Source organism: Aphelocoma coerulescens, chromosome 2 (assembly GCF_041296385.1).
Source record: "Aphelocoma coerulescens isolate FSJ_1873_10779 chromosome 2, UR_Acoe_1.0, whole genome shotgun sequence".
Taxonomy (NCBI): domain Eukaryota; kingdom Metazoa; phylum Chordata; class Aves; order Passeriformes; family Corvidae; genus Aphelocoma; species Aphelocoma coerulescens.
Window position 1 is genome coordinate 158980598 of NC_091015.1, and position 24261 is coordinate 159004858.

Below are 24261 nucleotides of genomic sequence, written 5' to 3' on the forward strand. Positions count from 1 at the left end.
GCTTTTCTAAATTTTGCCATGAAGTCTCACCTGGCCCTCATACTGAGCTATTCTGACACCAAGGGAAGTTTACAGCATGTTCAGTGAGGCTGCGCTGGGAGGGGTTCAGAGACTGAGTGGGGCAGCCAGGCAATAGCATAGGGATACTGCCAGGACAAAACTTGCATCCTCTAATAGTAAAACATTATCACTAGAGCTGTAATCAAAGGGTATTTCTCAATCTGAAAGAGACAAACCAACCACCTCAAAGTCTAACCACTTCTACTAGTTTCTCTTCAGAAGCCTAATAGCAGTTTGATAACTGCCAAATATTAGTGAATACCAGCTACCCGCAAGCCCACTGAGAAAGCACAAAAATGGAAAACAGCTCAGAGATTTATTTATATGTCAATAGATTTCTCTTTTTATTTTCATACCTACATATATGTTGACTTAATCTGATAAACTTAGTTTGTATTTAGCTTGTTAGGATCCAAGATATATGGATTGACTATAATAACTTTAAAGTACTCTAGCTAAAAGAGTATCCTGGGATATGAAGGAAGCCATTTGTGAGTATAGTTCAGTTGCAAAACCTGTTTGGTGAACTCAAAGGAAATCACCACACTTGAGTTTTGGTCCTTGGGTAGCAGTCAGGCAAGACCAGGGCTGTTGCACCACATGCCTGCCCACTGTCTTCACCTAAGCAAGGAAAAGGTCTGGAGGCTCTGAGAGGTTTGTACAAACTGGAGCAAACAGAGATAATGTCCAAGAAGATATGAAAAAAGATTTTCACAGAAGCACCTTCAGCTGAGTGACAGAAGTTCCAGTTCTGCCTGTGTGTGATTTGTGTAAGTGGCTGAACAAATGCTTGACACGGCTTTTCACTTCTGCCACAGAAAGGATTTTTTTGCAGTGGATACAAATTTTGAGGTATGAATCGATGCACACTCCTTCCTGAGATGAGGCAGGTCACTATGACATCCTCATCTTCTCTAAAGTCCACAGAGCTTTAAAACGTTGTGTGCCAGCCAGGAGGTGATCAAGGTCCCACTGAATGGAATTCAAGGGAAACAGAATTGTGCTCTGTGTTGGACTCATTACCATTTGGGCTTAATAGAAACTGGGGGTCTCACATGTCATACTATAGAACTTTGTCGTGCCTCACAGAGCCAAAGAACTACACACAGCCAGCCTCAAGGATGAAAGTTTTTGTTGCTCATAACATTACATTATAAAGCACTCGGGGCTTGGCAGGGTGGGGTTAGACAAAGAAAATTTCCTACTGAAACCATAAGCAGATTTATAATAGTATATACTCTTTAGGGTTCTCCAAAATTGTAAGACACCTTTGATTCGGATCTCACATCTTTCAGAAGTACAAGAATGCCCAGACCCTGAGCATCACTGATGCTTTAACAGCAGCTGCACACTAAGACATCCACATCCCACATAATAATTGAAGCATAAAAAATTATTAAACACTGTGGAAAATGCTGCATGACTAAAAAACTCAGCAATTTTCTATTAGTTCTGCCTTCACTTTTAATTTCTTAATTGCTTCTTCTGAATGCAAAATTATTTTACCAGGCTATCACTGCAATGAATATTGTAACTCCCCCCAAAAAACAAGCCCTCAAAACAACAGCAGTAAAACAGAATTAAAGCTTATATTTGTCAATTAGTATCATAGAATAAAAGAGTGGTAACAGGACGTAACTGTTCCTATGCTGCTAAATGCCTGAGGATTGTTTTGTTAGTAGGAGTGTTGGTGCTAGGTACATATATCTGACAGGAAAGAAAATAGGCCAGAGCATTTTCATCAAGAAAAGATTAATAAGCTCCAAATGTACTATTAGATGTATATGTATTGCACATATGTGTGTATATACCAGTGACAAAAGATGACTTTATTTTATATTTGGATGGCCAAGTGGATAAATAAAGCCACAGGAGCAAAGGATACTTGGGCTGCTTTTCAACCTAATGGTAGCCATGGGGAGAGAGTCCAAAGGGAAAAAGAAGCGACCGTCACCCTGTGCCATGTTACTCAGCAGGGACAATAGAGCCCCTGACCACTGACAGCAGCCTTGTTTCTTCTGGGGGAGAGGATGGCAATAGCTCTTCTGTTGTTGTTTTCATGGATGAAAACAGAACATAAACATCTTATGGCCAAAGATTATTCTTTTTAAAAATGGTTAAAGACATGAAATTTCTTATGGAAAATGTCAAGAATGGAAGTAAGGCAGCTTTGCAGGGCTCCCTTGTTACACTGCTGTGGTTCATAGCACCTTTCAGTTCAGATAAAACTAATGTCAAGCTTTGCCCTCCCCTGCCCAGATTTCCCCACATTCTCAAGTGCCAGGATAGTAGATGAGGGAGTGCAGAGGCAGTCATATTTATACCACAGAGTCCTTCAGGGCTTTCATTTAGATAGTACAAATCCTCTGATATGAATGTCGCTCTTCAGAATATAAACAGTTGTAACAGAATATGAAGGATCTACATAAATTTCCAGAAGCACAGACAAAACAAAAAGCCAAGGTCAAATCACTGGATGCTCATAAGGATCCCTGAAGTGCTTCCAGATACTGTCACGCCAAACAGTTACAATGTTTTATACTTGCATGGAGACAGGCACTCATAATCTCAGAATTCCTTCCCCCCACACCAAAATAAGGTCATTTTGATATTTAGGTGGCAAGTGGGAAAACCGAGATGCTTCTGGAGTTCAATCTTTTTACCCTGACAGACCTGGTGAAATCCTGTCATCTCCTCATGCTATGCCCCAGTCACTTCACGTGACTAATTACATCAGTCATCTCCTCTTCTGCCATCACAAAGTCCAAGATTATTTCCGAGTTTGCTCATCTGGTGATGCAGTTCTTCCCTACAAATGATCAGCGTGGCCTCTTCATGTGGGAGCCTCAGCTAAAACACACAGCATGCTCTCAATTAATGAACACTTCTTTAAGTCAAATAACACAGGAGGGTTCAGTGCCATGTCAGTTGGACTGTGATCAAGAATAATGGAGATTTTACAAAATAAAACTCTTTTTTTCACATTTTGCTGCCTTGCCTCAAAAATACAGCTCACCTATATGAGGCAGGGAAGAAAAAGGAAGAAAAAAGATAAAATGTCAGGTGTTAAGCCTGCATTAGAAGATTACAGACCAGTAAGCATAGAAGGAAGGTGGAAAGAGGAACTACAGCTATTTTAATCATGTTTTATCTCTACTGGAAAACAGAAAGATAAATTAGAGTAGTAGACCTGCTACAGAATAGAGCAGAATACAGTATTAGACTCTGAGATCTTTAAGCTGCTTATAAAAGTTTGTGAAATACAGAATTTCTTCAGTGATCACCACATGGGCACCGTTGCACTGACAAGTACTTTGAGTATTTGCAGTGGTGAACCTATGCTGGTAGCAAAAAGGCAAGGGAAGAGACCTGCTAAGCAACTGAGATAATCCAGTATTACCAAGTTTAGGAGGTCACAGCCACAGCCTGTGCTTCTGAATTTATGGAAGTCAGTGGAGGAAAAGCCCCAGCTGCACCTATTCTTCTGCAGAGGTGTGCTCAGTGTAGTGGAAAATGATCACCTCAGCACGTGCTGGGCCATCACCTTTGCTCGTATGAGAGGCGCCTTTCTCCAGCAAAGCTCCTAAATGTCACTGTATTTATTCATTCTGAGTAGCAGCCTTTAAGTAAGAGCTTCACCAAGTCAGAGGAGGCTTCAAATCAGGTGATGTAGAGTAGCAGAGTTTCACTCGATCTCCCATTAACTCCAGTCAAGCCAGTTTATCAAACACAGTAAACCACCAGGACCACAGGAGGAAATAAAACATATATCTGAACTGGAACTTTCTCACAAACTTTTTTTTTTTTCTCTTCCCCACAAAATGTTTCAGATCAATCAGCAGCACAATAGTACTTCCAGTTAATGGACAGAATCAATGTTTCAGAGAACAGCGAAGACAATGTCCAGGAGGGCTAGACTGTCTCATTACTTTTTGGAAGAGAACACAATTTTTTGTTTTGGTTTGATTTGGGTGTTTTTGGCCAAACACAGTTGTACTGCCCTTATGGAAACAAATATTCATTGATTTCATTGAGATTTCTGCCTACCTCAGGAGCATGAGACTGGTATTTTACTTTGATCACATCCTTTGTCATGATGTAATCATTGCAGGGTTTTTGTTTATTGGTGGGTGTTTTTTTTTTCTTTTTCCCCAAAGCGCTTAATTCAATTGTAATTAGAAGCCCTCAGAAGAGCATTTGGCTCATAAGTGATTTTTGGGCTGTGTCTAGGTGTTACCAAGGGACATTGTCAAGAGACCATTTCACTTTGCCTCAGCTGTTTCCTTTGCTACAGCTGTTCTTAGTTTCCTCTTCATATCACAGGGGAAGTTGCAATCTTCTGTTGGGGAAATAGGTAACTTAATTAAAGCACCTCAGGGAAGGGCTCTGCAGAGTATCAGTCTCAGGGGACAATTTCAAAATTCAGTGAGTAAATATGGACTTCACAAAATAACAGTGTTAGGCATTGCAGAGCAAGACATGAGCAAGGACAGCATCTCAGGCTGCATCCCATAGGATGTGTTCCTTGAGCTCCAGTGACACAACCACAAGCTGAGGGTGCTCAGCACCTCACAGGACTGCAGTGTCACTGTTGCCACTGTTTTGCCCTTGCACCACTAGCTCAGTTTGAAAGAACCTGACCATTTGGTCCCATCTGAAAACTAGAATTCAATTTAGTCAATCAAAACTTCAACTGGTTTTGCAGCATTCCCTTGAACTTCTATAAACCAAATTTATCTTTGTGTGTGATCTAAGTGATATTGAGTACAAGGCTACTGAATAATGAGAGAAAAAATAGACTATAATTTAGTCATTAGTTCACCAACTACATCTACCTCTTTAAAAATACACTGTTTTGATGCAGTCATCTGTTGTATCCCATTATACTGCTTCCTTCTTGTAATGCCATCAATATGCTCCAAAGAGCAGCAGACATTAAAATCATTTTAGTGTACCAAATTGCTGAATGTAAAGAGCTTTGAAGAAACCCTTTCCTCATCAGTACACACATTTTCTTGTAGGTTCTCCCATGACCTCGTATGAAGTGGTTGGGTAGCACTCTTTTTCTGTGGGGTAAGAAATTCCCAGTCACCAATCACCCTCATCATAGGTATATTTGGGTTATGAAGCAGAGTCTTTGAGCACAATCATTTTAAGATGCCTGAGTAGCTAGAGGGACAGAAATAGAGTCCTTGATGGTCACACAAGCACAAGTCCCTCTAGCTGCAAGGAAGAGCTTGCTGGCAGAGGAAGTGGAAAGCCAGGACTTTCCCGTGCTGTAATCTGTGAGAGACAGACTGGGTGCAGATGAAGGCTGCCATGAAACAAAGCATTTAGGCAGGCACTTAAACACTTCCTTTGCTGAGCAACTGTAACACTGCACACCAGACGTCTTTCTCTTCCTTTTTCCTGAGCAGAATTATGGCACCTAGGGCTAAATCTAGCACCACATACAGCTGTTTAATATTCAGTTAGCAAGAAAAGAGAGTAAAGCTGGTATTGCACACTGTAGTTGCATAAACTTTTCTGAGTTTTCCCAATTGATTAAAAGAATATTTTTTATGTCCAGCTGATAAACCTCACACACAAGCTGGAAAACATTCTGTGCCTGTTTATACCAATCTGGATCCAGTCCCATCTGAGACATCTGGGTTCCTGGAGTTGCAGCTTAGGTGCCTATTATGTTAATGATCAGACTACACAGCTTTTCCCCATGACCATGCCACCTCTGCAGGATTGTGTCACAAACCAGCAGGACTTTTTAAATACATGGTCATATTCGCCTGATTCTAAATTATTCCAGTCTCAGGCAGGGAACAAGCTAAAAATCGGAAAGAAGCAGAATAGTCTTCTCTTGTGAGTGCCAGGCTGTAACTATGAAGCTTAGACCATGTTTCTGACCTCTGACTTCTTGTGTGGCATTAAGCAAGAAGGCCATGTAGTCTGGCAGGGGTACCTCCCATTCTGACACCTTCTAAGTGCCTAAAGTGATACCACTAAATTTCAGTAACTTCAAATGCAAAAAAGCTAAGTTGGAAATATTTATACAATGCCTTACAAAAACACTGGTGCAATTCCTGCTCCAAGCAGCTTGCAGACTAAGTCATAGATGAGAGGAAAACACAAATGCTGAGATCTGCTGCACACATTGGCTTTCTACCACCAAGCTTGTCCTAAACCAACTAACCTGGGCACAAAAGTTGGAGAGCACAGCATCTCTACTACGTGTTTTGCAGTGAGGCTGATCACTTGGAGTTGTTTTTTAGCTTGCCTGTGAGCCCTTGGCCTGTGACAGGTAGCCATTTTTCCTGTCCCAGGACATACAGCCTGCACTACCCAGGAAATCTGGTTTATGGTGCTGGACAGTCAACAGCATGTGTATACTGCCCAGTCAACCTGCTTGGGTCATCTCCTGCCTGCCTGGCAAGAGGTAAGAGAGAGACTGGGGGAACTGCAGTGGAAGCACTGGGAACATAGCAGGGAAGGGGAGAGCTAGAAACAGGGAGGAGCCCAGAAGCTTCACACTGAGAAAGATCCAGTAGGAAATGCAGTGCACACAGAATACAAATCAGGAGAAAATTACACTTCATTAGTTACACTGTTCACAGGACTCTATTTTTCAATTATATTTTCTTCTCTTCTAAGAAAAGACAAATAGTACCTGCTCCTTCATGCTCCCATTATGTTCCCATTATTATTTTAATCTTAATTGTTTATCAGTTGAATTTTACTTTAAAAGGCTGGTAGGGGCAGATGTAGAGAATACAACATTTCTGTGGTTTGCTCAAAGAAGACCAGGTTAAGCAGGGATGTGAGAGGGCCTGGGGAACCATGTGAGAGCAAGGAGAAGCATAAGGGCAGTGAGCCAGTCATAAGTGTGCATGCTTCTAAATGGTTTTAATGGGGTCACTTCTGTCCTAAGGCACAACACGCTGCTGCTCGGATGACAGACTCTGCCCCTGAGCTTGTGAAAGGCTTTGCAGCTGACTGTGGCAAGCTTGGGTTTAGTACAGAGGGGGCTGCACTCAGGACTTGAATGTGGCCAGATGGCAAAGAGGGGCACGTGTGCCCATTGGAAGACTGAATGGGTACCAAGAAATAAGGCAGAAAGTAGGAGACCATGGTACAGGAAAAGACCTCATGTCATATTGAGACTTGGACAAAGGTTTCAGAAGAAGTGGATGGTTTGGGAAAGGCTGCAAAGGGACAACATTACAATATAATGGCTGTCAGTGAGAAGGAATGGCTGCAGGTTTATTCTGTAATAAACATTTAAATTGTTCAGTGCAGAACATTTTAAAACCTTCCTCATTAATACAACTAATCACCCAGTGATTCTGTTTTCTCTTTTCAGTGTTATGTTCTTCTGTTATTGCAGAGAAATAGAAAATACACTTTTAAATTAAGAAACTGTAATTGGGTAGACAATAAACAACTTGGGGTTGTCCAAACATGTAGCAGTTTAGAACTCTCCTCATTTAGAGCCTTTCTTACAAAAGTATTTGTCAAAGACTGTTCCCTCTACACTACTGTCCATCTCTGCCACGAGAATATCACAGGCAGCCATAGGATGATTTTTTTAGAATTAATCACTGCTCACCTTCTTGTAAAGGCTTTATTTTACTCTGAAAGGGGCTAAGGGAAAAGCACACACATACATATAAGCACCCAGAGCTTTAGGATAAAAGAAGTAAAAATATTGGCCATATGAGTTTCTCCCTCAGGGAAAAAAAAATACAGGCATTTGCTAATCAAAAGGGGGGGGGTGTTTGTTTGTTTGTTTGCTTTTGCTAGTCTTTAAAAACGCTTAATACATTACTTGTGAGCTTCATGTTTCACTTAAATGCAGAGTTAACCCTTGCAGTTCATTAATTGACTTTATGTTGCATTAAATGCTGCAATCAATTCTGTCTCAATATTCTACACTTTTATCTCTGCTGTAAAAAAACCCCCTCTATTAGCTTTACTTGGCTCAAAACCAATACAGTGAACTACCCTTAATTATTAATAATCTGTTTCCCCTTCAATAAAACTTTTTGGACCTTTACTACAGTAGGATGATGTATTTATTTGGTGTGTAGGGTTCAGAGCAATACAGTGCACTCTCTCTGGGAAAGAATCCAAAAATAACTATCTACTTGATATCAACCCAAGGGATTTCCTAAGGGAATGGGAGTATCATTTCAGGGCAGATCATCAGTGGTTTAGGGGAATTAGACAAATTTGTGTCTGGGGAACAGATGTCTCAGGGTTTGTAAATGTGTGAGAGAACCTTTCCCCCCTCTGTCACCAGTTCAGGTCCATCCAGCACAGCAGTGACTGGAAGCTATTAAACATCTAATGAACTTCTGGGGCCTCCTGAAACAGGGAGTGGGATTCCTAACAGACACTTGCTAACATCTTGGATCCGCTCCTACCCAAGCTGCAGCCTCAACAGCAATACATAGACACAGAAACTGGGAATAAGCATGGTGAAGAACATTTTATCTGCTAAATGCAGTAAGCAGGTTGCTTCTGGGCTGGCAATCCATCTTTAGATTTACTGCTGGCACTTCCTTGTTCTTTAAAAGAAAGAAAATGATGTATTATAAAGCACTGTGCTATGTAACCTTTCCTCACAAACGCCGTAAGAAGGGCCCAGAAGCCTTACAAATCCACACTTGCAGTGTCTCAGGCCTTGGGGAAGATAAAGGAGTAAAGAAGGATTTGTTTTCATGATTAGAGGCCAGTTCTAAGAGTCCTGGGATGCTTGAACTGCTGCATGTTGCACATCCAGCTTTTGGGCAGGTCTGCTAAGAGAAAGAGGAGACAAATGCTGAGCATTACAACCACAAACCACAGCTGTTGATGGGAATTGGCAGGGGACCAGGGAATGTTGGGAAGCATAGATGGCCTGCAGCAGAAGGTAGGGCTGAGCAGGGCTCTCTGGCACTCAGAACTTTTTTATTCATCTCCTGGTGCTTTTCCATCCTGGCATCTGGTTTCCGTGACAGCGCAAGGGAGGGACAGTATGGTGCAATTTTATGGTATGTTCTCCTGGGTTATGTTGGCACTTCCTCGGGTAAACATGCCTCGCCTCAGGCTCAGCTTCACCAGGCCCCTGGGTTCAGATTATTTGCAGCGCTTTAGTTTGCTGATAGCTCAGTCCAGTTGTCTCCGTATTTCATTTGAGGAGGAGAGGATTGAGACTTGCCAACTGTCCTCCTGCTCCCTCAAGACAGAGGGCAGAGACAAGCTGTGGCAAAGCCCTGTCCATCAGCAGAGCTGCCACCAGGAGAGCATGTGATGGGGCTCATAGCTCTGTGGTCCAACGCAGGAACTGCTGAAGCTGGAGCCAGGCTTTGTGCTACAAGACCATGGGTGTACCCTGGTACTCTCATTTCCTCCCACCCTTTTGAGTGGAAGTTCTTCAGGGCTCTCTTTCTCCACCCATATGTTACATGACTAAACTATGCCCAAATTCCGGCATGAGCTTCTGAATAATGCAGTAATATAAATTGCAAAGAGCATGCAAGTTTTAATGGCTGAAAAAGGGGGAAGAAAAAAAAAAAAAAGGAGAAAGGTGTAATGGGATCTTCTGCTTACCCGCTTTTGTTACCAGCATGTGCAAATCTTGCTATTCCGGTCCATTATATTCAACAATCTTACACTCAGTGGCAGGTGAAATGTCATACCTCGGGGTAAATTTTCACTGCAGTAGGCAGAGGATTTGTCCTTTAAACACCCTTAGTATTAATGGGACACTGATCCAGCAATTTAAACTCTAAGAGATACAAATGTCTCATGTGGGACCATTTTCAAATGTGTTGACATTTTGATTCATAAAATAAGATACTTTTAGAAACAAATGCAAATTCATTTCATTCTAGATTCGAGGTCAGTTGGATACTGGAAGAGAAATGTACAATGAATGTTTAGTATGCGCATCAACTATCTTTTAATCTCTGTACACTCAAGGGATAAAAATGACATCAGAGAGAGGAAGGACAATTTCTAAAGTTCTCGATATTAACTAGTGTATCTTCTCATGGGGCTGGAACCTAAATTCACCTACTGCACTTGAAATATTAGTGTCTAGGGCAAAAGAAGGCTCTGAGATAAGGGACTGAATTTCAGTGACCTCTGAAAATATTTCTTTCACACAATCGGATATGCTTTTATCTCCAAAGAGTTCTGATCCTGCTGAGATCCACCAGGGAACTTGTCAGTGTTTTACTGATGTTAGTGAAATTCACAGTACAGCTGGAGCCCAACAAAATAGTGCAGGAAAGAAAACAAAACAAAGTAAAAACATACCAAGAGGGGGTAGCTTAATTTGTTCCCAGGCCAATGCTCTGCCTGCTCTTCCAGCTCAGAAACTATTCAGCACACTATGAGAAAGATGATCTAAAACAAATATTTAGAACATGCCCACAAATGCCTGACAGATAATGAGTGGGTCAAAAACCTTAAGGGAGCAGAGTGAAACCTGAATGTTGGTCTGGGCTCCATCCTGCAGAAGAAAGTAAGGAAGATAAGAAGCAACTGGAGAAAGACCAGCTTGGCAAGTTGGTGGGTCTGAGCTGGATGTGAACTACCACCACCTGCCCTTGAACCAAGGCTTGGAGGGCACTGCCATGGCTGCAGGCGGGGCACTGGGGGCAGAAATATGGCTCACCTTCCTCCTGTCCCCCTGTGCTAGAGCAGGTAGTGCAGCTCCCAGCAGTGGGGAATGAAAGGGGATCTGCTCCCTGTGCTGAACCCTAGCAGGCGGGGCCAGCAGGGGCTGGCTCTGGTTTCCCCAAAATCTCCCCCAGAAGCTCCCCCAGCAGCAGGGCTGATGAGAGGCTGAGGCATGCTGGACACATGGGTAGTAATGTGGATGGGGTGCGTGCTATTATTCCACAGGGGAATTTCACAGGAAACCCATGGCTCCTCTTGAGGGGAGATGAGCATCCCCTGCTGCAGAAACCCCAGCTGGTGAATGTCACATGACAGGGGGAGCATGAGGACTCAAGATCATCTCATGCATGAGGAACTAGGGGAGGAGAACAAATACAGGGGAAGTTCCTCACCAAAGTCCCCCTGCAGAGGAGCCTCTGCCCTTCCCCTTCCCCAGCAGGGCTGGTGCAGACGGGGTTGCAGTTCTGGGCGCTGCTGTCCAGGGGAAGTTACACCAATTTGGGCACTGTCTGAGAACATGACTTCCCTCGCAGACACACGTACAGCAGTGCCCAAGGGGGCTAAGAGGAAGAAGAAAAGCCCAGACACTGTGCAGCATGCAAATATCTGTATTCAGCTCTATGAAAAGTGCCCAGGAACAGCTCTGAACCCACGCAACAGTGGGCAATGTGCTGGAGGCCACGATCTGTTTGGGTGGTCTTGGATCAGACAGTCCTCTCCAAGGGCTCTGGATAAATGTTCCAATCTGCCAGCGGGCTTATTGGGAACACAAGGTTATCAGGATTAGTCCTTTTCTATGAGCTCACTTGAACAAAGTATTCTCCTTCTGGGCCTCTGCTCTCCTTTCTTGCTTCCTCAAACTGACTGGTGTCTGCAGGAGTCTGCAGGGGGAAAAATTTACTGGTCCTGTCCCAGCTATATGATCTCCTGGGAGCCCTGTGCAAAAGCATGTGGGGTGGCACAGTCACCACCCAGGTGGCCTTTTCCCACAGAACAAGAGTTCTGAGTACATCCACCAAGTGCTTCTCACATCAGGTAGTTTATCTTTTAAGAAAAAGATGAGAGACCAAACAGAACCTCAACAAGTTTAAAAGATCTTTTTTTTTGGTATGAACAGCAGATACAGGTCCTGGGTGCATTCATACCTCAGTGCATAAATGTACCATAAATGTTGTGATTCATGTTATGTCCAGGCATGCAAGGGGGTAGCAGCAGACCTAGAACAGGTGCAAGTGGACCTAAAGTAGGTTTTGCTCGTAAATGCAATTATAGTAACACCAATAACCAGGATGTATCAGTGGTGGATCCTCAGCACAAGAAGTCCTGGTATAAGATTTGTAACTTGGAGGCACTCCTAAAACCATCTCCCTTCAAGGCAGTAATTCTGGGAAAGAAACGTGGTCGCAGTCCTTAAACAGAGATGGCAGTGGCTTCTTCATTCACATCTGATGGATTGCTGTAGGCCATTGCCAGTGATATCTGGCAATGATATCAGTCATACTCAGAGTGCACTGACAAGAGAACACTAACACATACAATAAATATTTCTTAATGCTTCAATGTAAGCAGGATGCCTGACAGACCCAGTAAAGCACAGAAGATGGTATTTGGTCATCAGTGAGTCTTTCAGTGAGAGTTAGGATTCACAGGCAGGAGCACCTGCCCTCCTCAGTCCTGGGATTGCCAGAAGAGTCCTGGAAACTGGGCTCGTATTTTTTACTTCTGAGTTTTGTTGACTAGTCCAGACCCACCACCATGGAAGCCAAAATCGTCCCTGGAGCTTGCAGACTGCAGAGATACTCCCCATCACACTCTGTCCCTATGTCTCTGGCAAGACACTGAGTTGGGGGGAACATAAATCATCCATCACATAACTGCCCCGGTGCCAGCAGCTGTCCTCTGCCAGGAGCACGCTGCTGGCTGAGGCCTGCAGAGACAGCCTCCAGTTGTCCCTCCATGGGGTAGTTCAGAGGAGGTGCAACCCAGGGAAGCAAGCCAACTTCAGGTCTTCTGTGGCTTTTGCCATTTGGGGATGGTCCCTGCCCCTTGCCTGAAGCAGCCCAGGCACCCTCACAAGCCTCCAGTACAACCCCTGCCAGCGGCTTCTGGGCAGCAAAGTGCAGTCCAGCCCTCCCTGTTTTTGCACCCTGCATGCTCCAGAGGGGAGCATGGTGCAAGGAGCGTGAATCCAGCCCTGCCACCCAGGGTGAAGCTCTGCAGCCACCCCTGGCTGCTGACAGCCAAACCAGAGCCCTCTCTTGTGCTGTTACAGGCAGGAGGTCACCAGTTCAACCGCACTGGAGCAACTCCAGCCCTTTAAGTAAACTTTTCAAAGCTGCACTAAGGCATTGTTTAATTTTGATTTCCAAGTGACCTCTGATTCCTCATGGATATGCTAGGGGTGGAAGAACATTCACTCCCAGGAGTTTGACTCTGGCAGTGGGCACAGGGCCTAGCACAGCAGTTCCCAGGGATGGGGGAAGAGAGGTGAAGGCTCTTGCTGTTTTCCATTCCTCAAGCACATCACTCCACCAGTCTACTGCACACTTTAACTTGCACCAATAAACCTGTTTGCATGGGTCATGCTGCGAATGAAAACGATGCCAGGATGTGGGATGAAAAATAGTCTGCAAAGAACCAAACCACCCGAGAGTTATTCTAGTGAGGTGAATAATTCAGCAACTGGTTTTTACTGCAGCCCTGTTAACAGAAACACAATTACAGAAGAGGAAAGTAAACCACAGCTGGGAAGAGGAAACAAGTGTCTTGGGGGCTCCTATCTCACTGAGGAAATTGTGGGTAGATCTGGGCCCCAGAATGGAACTCAGACCACATCCAAGGCTCTGACAAGTGACCTTAGCATGATGCATCCAAAGCTGCATTCACAGCAGTTGAGCAAAGAAATTAGAGTGTGGTAAAAATGCTCTGGCTGTTGCTAACACTTCACAGTGCTGAAAGTAGCACTCAACATTGGCACAAGGTTAGTGGCATCTGCACAGCTTTCTGCTAACTGGTGACTGAGCCCCGCGGGGAGCCAAAGCTGCAAGGACAGGAGTGGGACAAGGCGAAGGAAGTGTGAGCTGCAAACCTCTGCTTGCCTTGCTCAGCATCAGATGAATGTTAATTCTCTGCTGGTTTGCATAGCCACAGACAGGCCTGTTCCTACTAATTTTAGCCCTTGCCTAATTTAAAACTACAGACATGTTATTTTCATCGTGGTATTTTTTCCTCTTTTTAACAGGTTGTAAGCTGCCAGATGCACTCCCTGTAGCTAAGAAATTGGTGCTGTCCAAGGGGACGTGAGAAATCTTTTGTTAAACATAAAAAGCAGACAGAAGAAAATTGCACATTAAAACTTGGAGCTATCACAAGTGCCACCTCAGCTGCCTGTGCTGGGCCCAGGGCCTCTGGCCAGGCTGCACTGTGGTCTGGAGATGTGCAGATGAGGAAGGTCTGGACCTTCCTCAACCCTCAGAGGTCCCAGCCCCGCACACCCGGCTGTGTCCCAGCTGTGCACATGCAGAGGTTGTGCTGTGTGTCATCATGAGGACACACATAAAACCATCTGCACTCTACCTTCACTCCCTCCACCCATGCACCCATGCTTCTTACAAGCCTCTGCTCCTGCTGCCCAAAAATACACCTGCACCCAGACCTCTCCCTGCCACTGTGCCTTTCCCGACATGGGCAAACACCTTCTCCTGCCTCTGCTTCTCCTCTCACACCTGCATCTGTCACCCATCTCCTGCAGAGGTGAACGGTAGATGAAGTGCTGAGCCTGCCCTCAGTGGGAGGCAACCCTGTGCTAGAAATGGGTGTGAAAATGTGGTGAAATGAGGAAACATTTGTGAGAGGAAGTGAGTGGGTGGAGGGAAAAGCCTGAAGTGAACAAAAATCAACATATAACACATTGAAACTTGAGCTCTGAGTGCTCAGGGTGGGTAAAAGTACACTGAAATACAAAAAGAACACACAAATTACTAGCAGAATGCAAGTGTTCTGTGCTAACATACACCTAATGTATGCTAGGGAACAAAGTACTGAAAATAAAGAGGAGGCTCAAAATAAAGAAGATGTTTCAAGATCTAGTGCCTTAACAGCAGCACAGGTAGCTCCAGTGAGGGTGAGCAGGGGAGGCAGAAGACCATGCACATGCATCTTATTGGATCTAGGTTACTGGATCTCAAATTCCAAATGGATTGATGATCTCACTAACCAGACATGGATTTTAGCAGTTGTTAACAGACTGCAAGCCCCTGCAAATTTTAATTTAGTCCTTTCAAGTAAAGCATTTGAAGGGTATCTAAAAAAAAATAAAAAAAAAGAACTGTTATTTCTAGAACAATCAAAATGGAAGCTCAGCTCTGTTGTTTCTGATACAGAAGCATTTTCTCAGTTAAGATTTTTCCCTGACAGACGTAGCAGTGCAGGGACCTAGGAATACATTTCCCAGTTTTTCAGCCTATTACTTGTGCTTTCCTGGCCTATAAACCCTTCCTTCTTTCTTTAGCCTTGCAGAGCAAGATTGATGGCGCTATGTTTTCAGTAACACACCAAAGAAGACCTTGTTTTTTCTCCTTAGAGGACAACAAACTTAGCCCAAAGGGGATGTACCAGAAGCCAGTCAGTTTTGCCCTGAGAATCAGCCCACGCAACCACAGCTCCCGCTGGTGAGAAGTTATTCAGACAAGTCCCTCCTCTAACCACTCCCCCAGTGAGTTGGTTTCATCCAAGATGCTGCCATGGTCATGGGGAATGAACGACAGACAGGTAAACAGCTATTATGTCATGCACAGAAAATTGTCCAGTTTTAATTGCATTTCATTTTCCTTCCCACACATTTCAAACCAGCCTGTTCCATAGGGATCCTCAGAAGACGTTCCCTTCCACACATAGTAAGACTGCCCATACCACGTCCATTTTAAGAGAAAAGCCAAAGTAATCTGAGAGTTGCCTGTATATTATTCCCCAAATCTGTCAGTGGAGGAGCCCAAATGTACTCACTCGGCCTGACACTGCTCCCTCTGGGGTTACAGCAAGCGAGCACTCTTGGAAAGCCGGCAGTGCATCCGTGCCACAGGTTACAATGATTGCTACTGACAGGTTCTTCATGGTATCACAACAAATTAGGTCACAGATTAGATTTTCATAGCACAGATTACAACTTGTGTCTACATCTTTTTCTTAAATAGAGAGGTATGTGGCCAGAAGGTTTGACCTCAAGATTGGGAACAAGGCAGATGCTTGGGATTGGAGCAGTCCTATTTCTTGTCTTTCTATGTCCTGTCTTAGCAGGACTCTGGCAAAATTCCTAGTTTTCTGCTGTAGTCAGAATACTTGGTATTTTTCCCTTTCTATCTAGCAAGCCTTTGAGAAATAATGAGTTTGTTCACTAGATACCCTGGGGTAGATCTTATATTATTGTTGCAAAACAGATAGCAAACCCATCTCTAGAAAGAAATTTTAGAAAAAAATGCATTTTTGATGATAGAAAATCAGCTTGCACCACCTGAAAAACTGCTGGGAATGGAAACCAAAGCTACCTGTAAGACTTATCCCACAAGGTCACACATACAATCAGTTTGAGCATCTCTAGTGCAGAAAGACCTCAAGGGAATAAATTCCTGTGTGGAGTATTTGTTTTAAAATATACCCAGCAAGGACAGTAATAGAACTCAGGCACCAAAAAAAAAAAATTTCAAGCTATATCAAGCTCCACACAGAACAGCACAGAACAAAGGCTTCCAACAGCTGAGTAACTGCAGACACCGTGCAAAGTGCTTCCTACCCACTGCGAGATACAGCCCTGCTGCAGATTTGAAAACCACCTTCAGCAACTGTGTTCCAGCAGACTGTCAGGGCTGTGTTCTGCTCCCAGCCACCTCCTCCCTCGGAGCTGAGCTGCTGCAGGGGAGAGAAGGCGCCTGGGAGCCAGAGAGCTGGATTCAGCTCCCAGCAGAACCGTGCAGGTCTGCATGGGGGCAGTGATTTAGCCGATAAGCAAAGCTCGCTGCCATGGAATGCACTAAAGGAATACCTAAAGCAGATGATCAGGAGGACAGGTCTTGGATGGAACTAACCTCAGAGACAAGCTTTCTAAGTCAGGGTGGAGAGAGCAATGCAGGAACGACCTTCAGCTTACAGAAACAGTCCTGACACCCACAAAGGGATCACCTCTGTGCTTGGGTGGCCCAGAGACCCACACTGGCTCTCTATGGAGCCTCTGGAGCATGTACTTACTCAACCAGAGCAGGTCTGCTTCTACCTGCTGGCAGACCAACCTGTAGTCTCTAATCAAGCCCTTGAGGCTGTCTGCAGCCAGAGGACACAGCCTGTGTTCCTGTGCCCAGGGCAGCAAGAGCAGCACGTGATGCGGTGCCTGTGCCCTGTCTGCAGGTTTAGACAGGCTGGTGCTCAGCACCCTCCACTCTGCCTCATACCAGCCCAGCCACCCCATCCAGCTGCCAACACTGCTGGCCTGAATCATTGCAGCTGTGCCTCCAGCTCTGAAACAATCTCGCACGTCACTTCAGCAGTTTTTCACAGGAAATATGCTTTTACTTTCAAAATAGTCTGGGCCTTGTTCTCCAACAAGCACAGGAAGTATCTCAAATACCAGTCTTTATTTTTGTGAGCCACTATTTATCCTCTGATAACTTTGAGTACAAAGAAATAAATAGTAGTTGAGAGTGGCTGTGCCCTTCCATGCTCAGTGGCGGCGTTAACATTTTAACTCCCCTCAGTGCATCAGCTTCCCAGTGCATCAGTGCTCTTGCTGGGCACACTCACATTTAGAGGCACAGAATGAGGCCTAATAATTTTTTCTTCAAGCCTGAGCTGTGCTGATTATTGAAAATCCATTGCACATGCTCCTTGCTGGAGCAGGAGCAGTATGAACTATCGATCTCAGTTAGAGAAAAGGATGCCCTGGACTTTATTGGAATTGTCTTTAAAAGTCCTGTTGGTACAACTGTTCCTACTGGATGCTGAGCACTTCCTAGTCTCCCTGCAGAGCACTGCCTCAGTCCTGCTCAGAAGCTCCTGAATGCCAGGGGCTCCTGCTGAGCCATGGAGGAAACCACATCACCAACCCTGGGAAAGCAAGCAGTGACAACTGTCAGAGAATGCACTAATGAGGCCTCTGGCCTGAGCAGTGCTCCAAGAGGGCAAGAGTGAGCAGCAGGTAGGGACTGCTGTCTGCAACAGCAGCTGGAGAGCATCCTGCTGCCTGGACAGGCACGGGCTCCTGATCCCTGCTAAGCAGGAAACACAGAAGGAGCTGTGCAGCCAAATGCAGCCTCTCTCTAAGGCAAGATGACCCTGAGCAGCGCCAAGCACTGAAATGACCAAGGGCATCTGTGTGCACCTTAGAGGGTCCTTCAAAGCACACCTAGGCACCATGAACACTTCCCCCACTCCCCAGAGCATCAATTCTGGCCTCCTCGACATTAAACAGGTGGCAGCCATTGCCAACCTCGGTTTCAGTCAAGCTCTGAAACAAAGAGGACATTAAACTTCCACCAAAATCCCACATCTCTTCAAAGCACTTCTCAGTTTGGGGTGCAGATGTGGGTTGAATGAAAAAAAAGGGCCTTTCTACTCTTTTAATCACATACCTAAAAAATCACTGAATAAACATCACCCTCATGGCTTTTTGCATCTTGTAAATTAAAAAGTGGTTATTAGGGACAAGAGTTCATTTTTAAATGGCAAAAGGGTAACTCTCCTCTAAACCATATAACCAAGTAATCTTCACGGTTTTTGAGCTGCTCTGTGCTATTTCTTCTGTTTCAGCACTAAGCCTTTTGAAACACGACAGCTTGCTCAAGAGAGGGGTAGCTTTCACACAAAGTCATGATCACAACCACACCACCATTCCTGCCCAGAGGAGGAAGTACCAGATCCCCCAAAGCAGAAGTGCTCACCCTCTCACCAGCCAGTCCAGCACATTTCTGGTTGCTGGGCTGAACTTTAGGTACAAGATTTGCATGAACGAGGACAACGAATAAGTCTTCGGCCTGGCACCTAGCATCTGTACTGGCAGTACAAGAAGCCTCCATCTAACATGGTCACTGCTGCTGCCGGCGCAGGACGGCCACAAGCAGCACCCATGGCGCACAGGATCAAACCATGGCTTCCTCCTGAGGCCGGCCAGCCCAGCGTGCTGCTGCTCGGCTTCAACCCGGCAGTGACTGGCGCTGGTGTGGGTTAGCGTGAGGGCTGTCACACCGCTCGCTGGATCTGCCACGTCCGTGCCTGGACCCAGGGCACCCAGGACCTCCCGTCCCTGGCCTGTCACCCCCCTCGCAGACAGGAGGGGATCCACCTCGGCCTCTCCTGACCCGGGCGGCCTCGCAGCCCCCGTGCCCTGGGGGAAGCAGAGCTGGGCCAGAGCTCCCTCCAGCCGCCCTTGTGCTCTCTCCGCAGCCCCACAGACCGCCCGGCGCCGCGGGAGGCGGCCGGGAGGGCGCGGGGCTGCCCGGGCAGCGCTGAGCATCCTGCGCGGGGGCTGCTCCTTCCCGTCCGGGGATGGGGGACAGCGGGGCAGGGGCTCCCCCCGGTCCTCCCCGCCCCGCCGCTCCCCACGGGTGCCCCCCCCCACGGCTCCGCTCAGGCTCCTCCCGGCTCCCCAGGCGATCCCCATCTCCCTCTCGCTCCCGCCGAGCCGCCCCTCGGCGCTGCCTCCCCGCCCCGCTCCGCCCGCCCGCCCGCCCGGGGGGCGCGGGCAGCCCTTACCTGGGCAGGGGCGCAGCCTCGACCCTCCGGCTGCCGGCGGCGTCACGGCCGCAGGTTGTGGCTGCGGGCGGCGGTGCCGCATCGATATAAAAGGAAGCGGCGCGGGGGGAGGGAGAGGCGGCCCCGGCACCTTCGCCGCGCCCGGCCCCGATCCCCGGTCCCCTACAAGCTCCCTCCCCGCCGCCCCAGGAGCAGCGGCTGTGGCTCCCCCGGGCAGCCCCCGCGGGGCAGCGGCACTCGCCGGGTGTTCTCCCCGCCGGGCCGGGGGTGAAGGATGGCGCCGCAGGTCAGAGCCTTCGCATCAGCCCCCACATCCAGCCCAGGGGGCCAGGAGAGACCCTTCGTGAGGAGCCAGCCCTGGCCCTGCCCTCACGGCCTGCTCTGGACGAGCACGCACAAAGCACACACAGCACAGCAGAGCACGGGCGAGGCTCTGCAGCCATGGGAAGGGACCAGCCACATGCCGGAGCACCTTGCAGGCTTCAAATACGTGTAACAAAACCTAGACATTTCCACCAGTCTCCTGGCTGCAGGCTCTGCTGGAGCTGCCCTGGCCCAAGCAGCACCTGGGGCTACAGGCTTGTGCCCAGGGAAGGAGTGACATCCCGGGACAGGGCTGTTGGCAACCCCAAATGCAGGTGTTGGTCCCTGCTATGGTCAAGGCCTGGTTATCCAGCTTGGCACTTCAGTGAGACATTGTCTGTAAGACTAGCTTAAAAACTCATCAAGGCCTATTTTCTCCTTCAAACCCCAAGAGCTCCTTCCATCTCATCACTCAGAGTCCAGAGCAGTTGTGACATCTCTGAGGCACCTTGCTCTGTTTCTTCTTCATCTTCTCCATCCTGTTGACAACTGATGACATCTTGGTTGCAGGAGGAGTGAGGGTCCCCCCAGGACACAGCCTCCCCATCTGCTCCTCAGGAAGCTCTCCCTCCAGCAACAGATGCTGTTGTTCTCTTGCACCATCAATCCCTTTCAGGAAGGGACAGGGATTAGGTGTGGGTAACACGTCTTAAGGTAATTTCTCTAAATGGCATTTTGCTGCCCAGCTTTGCTCTCAGTCACTGGCAGGGGGCTGTGATGCTCCAGTTCACTCTGCAGCCCCTGAGGCCTGGGGTCTTGCCACAATGGCTGCAAGTCCTGTCTTTTGCCCAAAGCAGATGGAGACATGGGCAGCAGTGAGGCTGGGGTGCTGAGAAGTCACATAGGTATTGGGACCCCTATGCAGAAGTACTACACTTCTTTTATATTCCTTCTTTTATATTCCTTCTTTTTTAGGTGTCTTCTTTTATATTCCACCAGGCTAGCAGCTAAAGCTGTGGATCATAGGCAGAGCAGGTGCCTGCTCTACAGACAGAGGGAGGCGATGGCCCTTGGCAGCCCCCATCTAAATAAACTTTACCAGGGGTTACACTTTGCATGAAAAACATTTGGATGGAACACTGCCATGGGCAAGTGAGAGGAACAAATCCTGCTCTCAAGGGTTTTAAAGTAGAGAGGGGTTTTCCACCTCCAAATTTCTAGGTTTGTGGGTTTTTTCTCTCAATTTCTCTGCATCCCGGCAGGGAAGGGCGAACAGAAGGAACTTTTCTGCTGGACCCAGTGGTGTCTCATCCAGACAGACCTGTCTGTGAATGTAAGTGCTGAGGTAAAGGATGATCCGTCCCTAAGCAAGGTGACTGTTCCAGATCTCCTCCAAGGAGGTAGTGGGAGTGCCAGAACCACATCTAAGGCTGGACCTGGGTCCTGTGTGAGGCTGCAGCCAGGGATTGCTCTGTCAGGGCAGCAGCACCTCCTCGCTTACAGCCAAAAGTGGAGGCACAGGCCCTTCTGCTCCTTCTCAGGGCCCAGCAATTACAGCAGCTACTTGCACAATGCTGAGCAGATGGTCTCACTGCCCTGCTGCCCTCCCACCCCAAGTGTTGTTTGCTTAGATCTTGCTGCTTCTTCTGGACAAGGAACCTTCACTTCACTGGAGTCTGCACTACCTTGACGTCTCAGGTGATGGCTATGGCTAGCCTAGAGGAAACGCTCACTGGAGAGCTGCTGACTCCTTATGATTGATCTTCACATCAACAATGGAGTCATTTATACTCCTTCATAGGTGTCCAAGCTGTGGTTTGCGATGGCCCCCATCTCCTGCTCTTCTCCCACCTCCACCTTGTAGCACCTGTAGAGCTCAGATTTATTTCCATACTCTGCAAAAACCTTGGAACTCCCTATCTTCCAGTCACTTGGTGTCAGTTCACTTCAGATGAAGCTGTTGCTCGCTCTCCAGATGTCCAGACTGTCAAACTTCTGTTTTAAGCAGGCCAGCAGCTCTGTGCACCCTGTCAAGGCAGGTTTAGCATTTGTCCTGTTTCTTTCTGCAGAGCTTGCCCCAGTTCCTGTAGGGAGGACAGAGACTGAGGAATATCCTGGATCACAAATCTGCCCTTCATCCCTATGCTTCTATCCACAGAGGTCAGAACTACTGCAGTGGTCCTGGAATTGCTCCCCAAGGCTTTTTTTCTAGCTCTTGGGTAGGTTTCTACACAATAAAAAGTCTCAGCTGAAATGACAGCATGTGGCTGGCTGCAGCTCACTTGCTGCTCAGCTACCTGGGGCTCTTGCTTTCCTGCCTACAGTTATTAAAGTAGGGCTACAGCTCTGAATTCAAACCCTACAGTGAATAAAGGGATATTTGGATGTGTTGATCTGAAGCCATGGATGGGATGGTCTGCTGAACAGACAGGTGATTACAGGCAGTAGAACCTTTACTTACTTGAAAAAAAAGTCTTCTTTGTCTTTGAGGTGCCAAAAGCAGCAAGTGGACACTGGTGTCGCCAGGTCATTAAGGAAATCTGCAGGCTCCACCAGAAAACCATGATAAACCCCTGCTTAATCACCAAGCAGCTGCTGACCTCTTTTGTGCACATTCAGCTCAAGGTGGCTTGTCTTTCCTTCAGTCTGAATTTCAGGAGCACATTCCAGTCCTTTCCAATACCTCAGTTTTTGAATTTTATTTAAAGACTAAAAACTCCAGCTCAGAGGGACTGTTGACACTTAACTGTAGCAGGGAGAGATGAAAAACATTACTGAACTAGGTTTAAGAGCAGCTTAAGACTTAAGCTTGTAAGTTTACCAGCAGAGGTAGTAAGTTATTCCTGGGCATTCCCTGAAGAAAAGACTGGACAAATTAATTAGTTATCAAAAAACAAAGCCTAATGCTACTGTTTTGAAGTGAACAAAGTTAAATACAATGAAACAACCTCTAATACAGCCATTCTAGAACAGCTGTGCTTGACTGTTCACGGTTGATTCATCTACTCAATGGTACTGCGAGAGAGAAATCAGGTTCATAATTTCTGGTGGTAACTGAGGCACAAAATTATCTTTAAGCCCTGGGGGAAAAAATCCCACGTGGAAATGGACCTAGTCCCACATAGCCTTTCAGAGAAGAGCAAAAAGCACAAGGGGAAGGGCTTTTTCAAACAGACACTACAAGAACCAAGGTCAAACTGGTAGGAACAGCATTAACAGAGTTAACACTCGTTTTAAAGTTCCAGGTAAGCTTAAACCTTGTTCAAAATATTCTTCAGGTGGTGCAGAAAATGACCGATCAGCTTCCTCTCTGCTCTGACAGCTTAGCAGATGTGACAGCTGTCACAAACTGCTCCTCCCTGCCCCCACCATTACAAAAGGACTGGAGCAGACATCCGCCTTGCTGCAGCCGGGGGGATCTGTTCTGTAATTTGCAGAGGAACAAGGCAGAGCCTGTACCGTAACACACTATCGTTTTTACTGTTCCCGAACAGCAGCTGACCAGAACCAGCCAAGACGTGCAGGTTTTGTGCCTGCCGCAGCTCGGGGGGGGGGGGGGAGGGGGAGGGTCAGCTTAAGCACGAGTTGACAAACAGCACTTAGCTTATCTCAAGAAGAAACCTGAGCACTCCCTCAGCAGATGATAGAGCTGTAAATCTTGTTATGTATAGCCCTAAAAGTGTCATTAAGACAATTTAGAATGGTTAGTTTCTATTAGATAGACAACTGTTGTATTGCAGCTATGCAGAGGAAAACATCTTACAGTTGTGTGTGCATTTTGCACCCACCTGAAAAACCTCCAGCTGTTTCAGAAAAGCTAAAGGGTCTAATGAAAGCATCCCCAAGAGTCTTAAACTCTTAAGGTGAGAAGCTCTCTGTAAGAATGTAAGGTCTGAAGCGAAACTTTATTTATTTAGGGACATTTGCTCCTCTGTCATGTTCTGGTTCCACAGCACAGAGGGGTTCCAAGTCTAGGGAGGAAGTGGCATGAAACTGTAACAGTGTGGAGCAGGGGAAAATAAAGTTGTTTTCTGTTGGTGCTCAGGTGAACTATCACACAGAACTAGAGAGTTCTGAGGAGGGGAAGCATTTGAAAAAAGATCAGATTTATAGGGTTGAACTGTTTGGTTTTTGTTGTGCAGTAGGGAGCTATTTTGAGTTTCATTCTTTGGTATTTAATATTTGCACCACTTTCACTGATATAGATTGCCAATTTTCTGCTTAATTATGAGCTTTAGGTTTGCCAGGAGAAGGGTAAGGAGACTGAAACTTTGAACAACAAGGGAGTTCTCTGGGCAAGCATTTGTCTTGTTCTCTGCTGCTCCAGACAGTGTATGAGATATCCACCTCAATTGTGACTTAGGAAAGGAAATCAATACATGTCACTGAAGAACACGTAATACAAGTAGGACAGAGAACTGAGGCTGTTGGAATTAATGTCTCTCTGAATGCTGTTATTTGAAAGATTGTGACACAGTAGAAACTGAGAAAGAGCAGGAT

General features: G+C 46.4%; 1 protein-coding gene across 1 annotated transcript in view; it reads right to left on the reverse strand.

Annotated features, from left to right (window-relative positions):
* CYRIB (CYFIP related Rac1 interactor B) overlaps positions 1-19534 on the reverse strand; it is a 96850-nt gene extending 77316 nt beyond the window's left edge. Inside the window, exon 1 of the mRNA XM_069005485.1 lies at positions 19459-19534. The gene's annotated coding sequence lies outside the window, so the exon portion shown is untranslated. The remainder of the gene's footprint in view (positions 1-19458) is intronic.
* Positions 19535-24261: the final 4727 nt, after the last annotated feature.